A 10606-nucleotide genomic window follows, 5' to 3' on the forward strand; every position below is an offset into this window, starting at 1 on the left:
GTGAAACGGTATTGTCTAGGGACTTAAGTATGTTTCAGTTTGTTCCTTCGCAGTTAGCGGTCTACAAGTACCAGGTATGTCATTTTTATTTTTGTTTTCATATTATACATATATTACCCATTAGACAGACAGACAGACAGGCAGACAGATAGATAGATGATGAGTGGAATATATGTATATTATATAAAAAAAACTGTCGACGAAGGACAGTAAAACAACTGTTAATAAAGGTTAATTGGTAGTCGTACATTATCACTGACTACAATAAAGTAAAACATTTAGCAATCAATTCTTCTCGTAAGAGGCGACTTGAAGTGTCGGGTGGTCCGGCTCACTAACTTCCAGTTGCGTAGCTTGATGTTTATTCTGTTAATCAATGGATTGTCTGATCCTGAATCCATTATTTAGTGGATTGTCTGGTTATCTATTTTGCTCAGTGTGGCGTTAAAAAAAAAGACGTTTTGGTTGCCAGTATTCGACCTTGGATCAGCAACGACTGCTTAAAACCCACTTGAGGCATTGGTAGTTTGTTTCACCCGTCCCTTTAGGCGTATTATAATTTCAGTACATCGAACTGCTTCTGGTAGAAGGTACGATATGGGAAATGCTCGTGATTTACTAAGGAATTTATGGGATTAAGGTAAAGCTTGCTGGCAATGTTTACAATAACCGAAGGTTGTACATGCCTTAACAACAGCATCATGCGTCTGCTAAGGTATGTAAGTACGTGTGCTTATTCACAACATGCATGTTCAAACAGGTAAGGCGTTCATATCACAATCACCCATCTATATGACACCACCAAGTGGATACGGTGAGGGTCAGATGTTTGATCGCACCGCCATACAAAATGATGTTCAAATATTTTAATTCTTGTTATCGTGAATTGTCCTAGGTATTAAGTGGATAAAACATCCTCTTGCCAGATGTGAGTCAACATGATGTTGCTGAGTGGAGTACCCATGATGCACGACGGCTGTCAAGCGTATATATGTCACATACACGTGCATGCACGTTGCTACAGAAATGTTATAGCATCGATCCCTAGCATTTCATACCTCGTATTTATATCAGCAAGTGATCTTTTATAGAATTATGAACCTGCACATGTATTTTGCTCAATATTGGTAGACGCTGGGAAAGTAAAAGTATAATTCTTCATCAACCATATCAATCACACTGTAACATGGGATGTATGCCAGAATACGTATGCTCGGCTGTATAGACGAGGAGAATGAATATCACTGCCCTCAAGGCAGAAATGAATATGAACGAGGCATATTAACACAAGGGTGATATAACCTCAAACCGCCCTGAATTCTTAGCTGTAAGGTAAGGTTAAAGCAGATATGCATTTACATTCTGTTTAACATTGTACAAGATTTGTATGACGTTGCAAGTCGTTACATTATTCACTCGACCCTACACATTTAGATGTACGAAGACATTAAATGGCAGTTAGTATTGTGTAGCTGATATGACCTCCCCTTGCACTACATAGCTGCATGTGAGTGCCCCATGTCTCTTTCAGTAAATACATGCTAAGGCAAACATTAAACAAGATTTGCATGACGTTTAAAAATATTTATATTATTCACCTGAAGCTACACAGGTAGATGCACGGAAGATATCAAGTGACAGTTGGTGCTGTGTAACAAATACAACCTTCTCCCCTTGCACTACATTGCTGTACGCGAGTGCTCCATATCTCTTATAGTAAATATAGGCAATGGCTGACGACAAGAAGACCTCGCTACGGACTATTGACAGTGTTCTACAACTGCTGGGCACATTGGGTCGGTATCAGCTGTTGCAAGCCGTCCTGTTGAGTATTGGAAACCTAACAGTTTGTTTCCACCTCCTCAACTTCGTGTTCATAGGTATGTCTATGTTCTTGTTACAAGAATTTGAATGAAACAGTTCACTTTATGACCTCATCTGTACCCATGGATGCATCTTTAACCATGCAACAGAACAAACGTTAAACAAAGCGATCATAGTGGTACGAGTGTCATAACTATATGTTCACGTATGGGAGTTACCATTGCTCGAGTGCTAGACCCTCTGAAGATCCTATTTAAAACTAGTAACGATCTTCAGCAGCCAAGGCTTGTGATGAAAGGCGACTAATGGGATCGGATGGTAAGGCTCACTGACTTAGTTGACTCATTCCACTTGCGGAAGATTGATACTGATACTGTTGATCACTGGATTGTCTGGTCTCTACTCGAAAAAAGCCTATTCCATAGTCATAAGAATGCAATTGTACATACATGTTAAGTAAAATATGTAACTCTAGTGGTACAACTAATGGTGGTAACAAGTACTAGGAGATGTATAAAAATTTGTTGAAAATTATAAAATCATCGTATACCCAAGTAAATATGCAGAATTGCCTCGTCACATGCACTATATCATCTGCTGTTGTAGATAGACAAATTTGGGTACCACATGTTGCGATTTCGATGCAATCCATGCAAAATTCATAGGGGTGTGCACAGCTGTGACATTGCTCAGTCAGACGTTAACTTTGAACTCACTCATTTGCTTCCCCAATACGTCATTATGTTTCCTCATATGTGCTTTATATTGCTCTATGTCGAGGTGACGTGCACGTATAATCTGCATATTCTAAAGTTACATCTGCAGATTCTACCCCGAACTGACAAATGCAGTGGTTCTCACCTTATGTCACTTTATTCCTGTGTCCATGACGGTTGTAATTGATGGTGCTGTTACAAACGTATACGTACATACGTGTATCCATATCTTTGTACATGTGTACATGTCTATGTATACATTGTACAAACGTACTTATTTCACTTCAAAATAAATGTAATATACCATATATAGAAAAAAACCTCGTGGTTTTTCAATAGCTCAACCCGTAAAACAACAGTGTGTTGTGACACCACTTTATGGCAACGACACCAACACCGACTACGGCAAATGTGAAGTGTCTGTACGGAACACCACCACTAATGTGACATCGTCTCATGCATGCAGTGCCTGGACATATGATATGCCGAAAGATCATTCCATAGTGTCAGAGGTATGGTGTACTATGTGTCTTAAAATGTGTTATATCAGTTTCATTCGTTCATGACTGTAGCTATTTACCTCTGCCTAGCTGTTCTGTTTGCTGTACTCACTCCCCTTTAGCTGGACTAACCGGTTCATTAACCACCTGATGGTTGTTAGAAGGAAACGCGGAGGAGGAGGGGTAGGTTACCGTTTTAAGAAATGCTCATTTTTCGTTCTGTATGACGTTTGGCGACATGTCCTCATTCCTACAGGGATGTGTGAACGGTTCATAAGTGTACATGTAAGTTCGGTAAGAGACGGTAGTACACAATAAACGGTTTGCATGCTCTCGAACTACATACACACATTTGGTTAGTACCTCTCTGCTGTCACCAAGAACAGACTCCGATTAAATTATGAGCGTCCGTTCGTAAATCACTATAAAACGATATGATCTTACACCCGCCCAAGTTAACCTTAGCGACCAAACAGTCTTGCTATGAATGTGTCATTCCGAGATGAAGTCTAATTTGTATGGACACTGATCGGCAAGGACCAGAGCAAAAGCGCCAACAACGCTACGCTCGTGTCTTGCTCAAATGTCCAGTCCTCAAATATTTTCGATGAGGAAATACTTATTCCATCCGAGTTAGCTTTGCGTTCAATTTTCACAAGTGGTCCGGACCCTCTTGAACAGTAACGTAAGCACAACTGTGGTCGTCACGTTTCGTAAAAGCTGTCCTTAGTATTGAATAAAGAAGCATTGCCAAGAAATACCATATATTACTGAAACACCTGATGATGCAATCAGTTTATGTGTGGCGCCTTACCCCAACAGGCTTAGAGTGATTGGTTCGAAACTCACGCAGTGTTTTCATAACAAGATCTTCACCAACTCAGTTCTTATACCAGTGAAAGAGTGACGAACTATTACCCTCAATTGTAGGTGGTCACAGAAAATTAAGAGGGAGAATTTATAATGTTGTTGATCCTTATGTGTTTCATTCCTTGGTCACAAATGGCAGGATGCTGTGTTCGTTATGATGTCACAAAAACTCATATTTGTGATGACCATAAAATCTCCAAATTAAAATAATTTTCCCATTCACTAAGAACAATAAGTACAGTATTACAGACAAAACACTCATATGGACACCTTCGTTGATAACCTGAAACTATTTCTTCAAAGAGAGAAACTACACGTTTTGTTTCAGTGGGATCTCGTGTGTGGGAATGACTTCCTCGGTCGCCTCCCGCAGTCACTCTTCATCGTAGGACAAGGGATTGGCGCAGCCACGGTGTCGGTGATGTCGGACAAATTCGGGAGGAAACCATTTCTTGTCATGTCACACGTGTTGACAGCCGGTGCAGGTCTTGCTTTAGCGTTCGCTCCTAATATCGCAGCCTTTTCTGCTCTGAGGCTGGTGAATGGAATTTTTCAACAGGTAATACTGATACATTTGCTTACTGTCTAAGATGGTATTATAAACAGCTTGAGATAAGCATATAAGAACATCTACATTACATGTCTAAGTCCTTACTGAAGAAGATAAAACATCTGTCGGCAAGTACACAGTATCTTCTCTTACAATACTTTGTCAAGTTTGCTTTACCTTCAGTCACTCCAACTGTGTGGCGAGGCATCTGCATAATCGGTACGGGTTCATGTAAAGTTCAGTTGGAATTAGGGCAGTGATCACTGACACAAGCTCAGTAAACTTGTTCGAGTAGAGAGATGTCCACACTTACTGCCGTGAGAGGCAAATACCGGGATAGGGTTTTCCGACTTGATTGTAGCCTATCATAGATTCTCATTGACTGACACGGGATAATCTGATTCCGAGTGGTTTACTTAAAATGCTATCTGTATGGCTATGATGTTCAACATGTAAGGGAAATGTGTTTAGGAAAAGTCCATAAAGAGTTTTTTTTCCTGTCATTAACTTCAAGGCCAATGGTTGTCAGCTTAATGTGTAACTGAGTCATTTCATCGAGAAGGATGAAATATCAAGAGCGTCAAAGATATTGCACTGTAAACATATCCAAAATATTTGATTGGCACACACGGCGTATTAAATATGAAATATCGTTGATAAATAAAACTGATAGCAGAGCTTCATAAGCATGTGAGGTAAATAGTGACTGCTCGAGGTAGTACCCATCAGTAATGAATTCGAACCTAATAACGCCTGTTTTGTTTAAACTGTATAACTTGTTTCGATTACAGGCTTACTGTTCCTCTCATGTTTTCTTTTGATTCAGGGCATTGTTGTGACAACAATCACAATGGGTATGGAGGAGTTTCCGATGAACAGGCGGGTAGAAGTATCTACAGTATTCGCCTTGTGGTGGAGTATCTGCGCAATACTCCTCACAGGCACCGCCTACTTGTTGCGTGATATGCACTGGAGAACTCTACAACTCTCATTTGTATCTGTTTCTACTCTTGTGTTTTTCCAGATCATGTAAGTCCAAAGTGCTCGCAATTTCCAACATTTGTAAAAGGTGCATTTGATACAAGAATGCCTTCTTTAAGACACATGATAAGACACGTACTTAAGCAGTGATCTTGTTATAAGGATAGGTGGAATTTCAGTTAATCCAGTTTGGCGACAAAATACATTTAAGTAACAATATCAACCAATGCTTCATCATTTTTCATATCTGCTGAAGCTGCAGAGGTGTATATGCTTTATGTAGTACAGGGATAAACTATCCATTTGAGGTATATCATTGTTGATTGGAGGCATATATTTTGTCTTTTTTAGACGTAGACTGGTACATCGATAGCTGTTTAATATATCTGTTCTGTTTCTTTTTGTAGTAGTGTTTATAAGAAACTCTGACAACTCTGTTCACCTGTTTTTAGTAAGGAAGATTTGTTTTATTCCCCGACCAAATCACCAAGTTCCCGGGGAAAGGGTCGATTTTTTTCCGGGTTTCATGTATGTGGAAGAGGTACCGCCCGTCCTTCGCGCGTTAATCTTACCTTTGTTGCAAGAGATCTGAAATCCTGATAATGTGTCGTATCTTTGCCTAATGTTGAGATAAATGTACTAACCTTAATTTCATCTTCTACATACTTTCATTTATCACGTTGTTATGACTTGATCATTGTGCATGGTGGTTGAAATACTGCCGACATTGACTCAAATTGAATTATTCCTCAAGGCTTCATTATTGTAACTGACCTATCGAATCTGGACCAGGCCATCCAGTGATCATAAGTGTGAGAAACGATCTACGTGATTGGGACATGTGTACATGTCACCCAAGTCAGAGAACCTGACCAATCGATCCCTGTAGTCGCCTTTTATGACAAGCATTGGTTACTGAAGACCTGTTCTAATCGGGATCTTCACTGCTTCCAAAAATAAGTAACCCATTGTATGGTAATATTCATATATCTCTACAATGAAAAAAAAACACTTTTTCAAATGCCTCGGCTATTTGTTTTCTGCATTATAAATGTGATAATTAGGTGTATCTACCACAGTGCATATAGCTCACAGATATACTGACGCTAAATAGCATGTGAAAATTGTGTATGCTATTTTTAATTATGTAGCTTTCTGGGAGAGTCTCTACGATGGCTGATTACAAACAAGAAGTCCAAGAAGGCGTTTGCGATATTCAAGAGGGCAGCCAAGATCAACAATATCGACGTGTCAAATGTATCATTGCCCGGTATTGGAACTGAAGAACCACCCGTTGAATTGAACAGTGCCGAAAGTAAATACGTGGGTACGCCATCAGAGAAACAGACAGAAGTCGTGAAATACAACTGCCTTGATTTGGTGCGGACCAAGTTTATGTTACAGATGAGTGGCGTTGTGTGGGTCTCCTGGTGAGTACAGCCTATATACTGCGTGATGCACTCACCATTCCCGTTCAGTGAATGTTGCACTTCCTCAAAGTTTGCTATTCGGAACGCGTGTCAACATATAGAACACTGACGCCAGTACGAACCCAGTTACGATTACCTGCCGGTAAAATATCCACATAGGATTAAAAATACAGGAAATGAGAAGATCTTTTTCTTTCTGGCTGATTAATGGTATTGTTTTTCAGATACCTCGGCTACTTATCCACAACTGTATGAACGATTTGTTCGTGATAACAACGATATATGGTGCATGCACATGAAAACTGTGAAGCACACAACGGTAGCATTGCTATGTGAAGACAAAAATAATATTCGAATATAGATAACACATTCCATTTATTGATATTGTGACTAAAGAGCCACACTGAAAACCATTAGGTCTCGTTTAACCTCTCCAAAGTATTTTAGCATGGTCTATCTCTAAGTTTGTTCTAAACCCGAGTCCCCCGGGTGTATGATATGTAAGATGTATGGTGGTAGATGTTTAGGTAAAATCTGACCGCCATAGTTCGTTTTTAAACCTAAAAGGCACATCATGAATTATTAAAAAAGTATATTACAACATCATCCCTGTTGCCATTAAACCGTCCAAATTATGACATATGACAATGTTGGTGACAATGTTGCAGGCTGGTTGACAGCTTGACGTACTTCAGCCTCTATCTGACATCCTCATCTCTGCATGATGATTTCTACTTGAACTTCCTCCTGAACTCTCTAGCTGAAGTACCAGCAGGGCCACTCTACTGGTATGTCGGAAGAAGTTAGATACCGTACTGGGCGTCACTCTTCTGACTATAATTATAATGACAATTCCCCACACGCAGCCTTAGAGACTGGAAGCATAATGCCTCTCGATTTCTTGTGCATAGGTATGCCTCTTCACAGGTTCACTGGTCACTTTTGTCGATTCCCAGTATCACCACTTTAATTGTTTTACAGGGTTATAACCTTTAAGTATTCATAAAAATGTGTCCAAAGCCTGCAATCCAGACTCATGCCCTCTATAACTGCAGCTGAATTGACCCAGAAAGAGCTCACTGGTTTTAACGAACTGATGATTGGAATGTTTTTCTGCACCTTTTTGATGACTGCATTTTTAGTGTTCTTATCTTCATGTGCAAAACTGCTCTGAACAGAAATAACATGACTGTTTTAAATATACTGCTCACTCTATGCAGATGGGGAAGAAGGATCTTCTTCATGAGCTTCCATACTCTCGCTGGGACATGTCTTCTCCTGGCTACAGTAGTCAAGGCCTTGGCGGGTGAGAGTGACAGATAAGTCGGCATGCATGCACAAAGAGCAAACAACTCTCTGTCATATATTCAGCAACTCATGCTTGCTATAAATGGCGACAATGCTTGTCGCAAGAGGCGACTAACGGGATCGGGTGGTCAGGCTTGCTGACTTGGTTGACACATGTCATCGGTTCCCAAGTGCGCAGATCGATGCTCATGTTGTTGATCGTCTGGTCCTGACTCGATTATTTACAGACCGCCGCCATATAGCTGGAATATTGCTGAGTATGGCGTAAAACTCAACTCATTAACTAGCTCTGTCCTATATTCAGTGCCACCACTTAACGTGTATGCTTCATCTTCAGTTTTTGTCTGTCTTACACTGTGATATATTTCTGGAAATGATCTCATTATTTCTTTTAACGTCATTATAAGTTTAAAGTATCAATTATTATGTCTCCATAAAATCAAAAATTAAATGTAAAGTATATGTAGTATTTGGTTTCAACGTACGAACATCTGCATATCCGAGTTGCATCTGTCCAGAACTCTATTTCTTCTGTCCAAACGATAACCTATCTATAAAAAAACGGCCTCTAGAAACAGAAATCTGTGATAAGCACTTGACATGTTTCAGGCGGTCCAGTCGCGCTGACATCAGCTACTATCTTGGCGTTTATTGGAAAAGTCGGCAACACCGCCTGCTTTAACGGGATGTTTGCGTACACACCGGAGATCTACCCGACGAATCTCAGGTTTTTGTTTTAACTACCGTAAATGCCTCGGGATATCTAAAATGCATTTGACCTTATGAAACTTGAGAGAGTGTTTATGTACAACAATGAGCTGATGTCAAATGGTCGTGATACCGTGAATTAACCATAGACCTTTCTACCAACAGATCTGTTGGCATGGGATCGGGATCGACAGCTGGCAGAGTTGGAGGAATGATTGCACCTTTCGTATCTCTGCTTGTAAGAACCGACGAGAAACCCTCTTTTAGTAGCATTTCAGAAGTGTGCATTAAGAAAAAGAACAAGTTCTATTGGAAAATATTCACTTCAAGAAGAAACAAATATCAGTCGATATACCCTGTTCCTCTTCAGTGAAGGAATGCCATTATGATACCATTTTGTTAATCTTGGTCAATAATAAGTGCCTATATTTTCCAAAGAATGTAACTGTCTTCATATCCGCAGTATGATGAATGGAAACGCAATCCGAATGAATATAGACATCCTTTCAAACGTTGGGACTCACTGAAGCACTCACTATGTGTGTATGTATATAATATATATGCCAGTTTTCACCGAGTTTCATTGTTTATTTATCTCATGACGATAATCTGTTTCCATGTTACGGATTTACAATGCAATACGTTAATTAATGTGCAACAGTGCCTTTAGACAGTACGGAATATCCTGCAAAATCTAGAGTTTAGAACAGAATACTGGAGAAAGTGGCTTTTGATGTGTAGTATACACATGATTGGATTGATTCCTAATGTTATGATAGTGTTGCATGTTTTATTCCAGGCAGCACAAATACCCTGGGCTCCTGGAACAATTTTCGGGATGGCGTGTTTGGTAACAGCTGCGCTCAATTATCAGCTACCAGAAGCAGAGGGACGAGAACTTCCCCAGACGATAGAGGACATCAAGGCATGGGATAAAACACCTGCAAGGGGCTAACGTACCCTCGGAAAATAAAACTGGGCTTGTTTCTCCAGATATACCCATAATAATGCAAACCCACCAAAGGATTATCATTAGGAAAAATCTTCAGACATACACGTTGTTATTCATTTATTAGTTACCTATATGATATCATCAAGGACATCGGTAGTCAAATTAAAATGTAAAGCTTACGCTGCATGTATCATTCATGGTAACGACATATTCGTATTGTGTGCCTCAAAGAGCATCAGATCACAATTGGACAACATTATTATCAGAAACATGAGATATGCCTATCGTTATTAGATTTAGTATTTGGTCTAATAAATCGAATTGTTACAAAGTTTATAAAATATTATCAGAATGTAATCGATCTAAACTCCTGAGCAACTTATCCTTGAAAAATGCGTCCCAATATTTTATGAGTGAGTTTTGTCTTACGCAACACTCAGCAATATTCCAGCAACATGGGGGCAGTCTGTAAATAATCGAGTCTGGACCAGACAATCCAGTGATCAACAACATGAGCATCGGTCTGCGCAATTGGAAACCGATGACATGTTAACCATGTCACCGAATCTGACTATCTGATCCCGTTAGTCGTCTCTTGTGCTTGAAGGAACTCAAAGCAGTTGGGGAACAGTTCTAGGGGAAAGGGAATGCATTTAATATTGCATTTTATGTGAGCTTCAACAGGTATACTCAGCAATACCGTCTGTTGTGAACTGACTGTATAACGGGATTATCGAGTTCCAGTTATCGGAAATATGCTCTGCTTC

General features: G+C 39.8%; 1 pseudogene; it reads left to right on the forward strand.

The window, feature by feature from the left end:
- On the forward strand, positions 1 to 9842 carry LOC137277040 (organic anion transporter 3-like; annotated as a pseudogene).
- The last annotated feature ends 764 nt before the right edge of the window (positions 9843 to 10606 follow it).

The sequence above is a fragment of the Haliotis asinina genome, chromosome 3 (assembly GCF_037392515.1).
Source record: "Haliotis asinina isolate JCU_RB_2024 chromosome 3, JCU_Hal_asi_v2, whole genome shotgun sequence".
In the NCBI taxonomy this organism is placed as follows: domain Eukaryota; kingdom Metazoa; phylum Mollusca; class Gastropoda; order Lepetellida; family Haliotidae; genus Haliotis; species Haliotis asinina.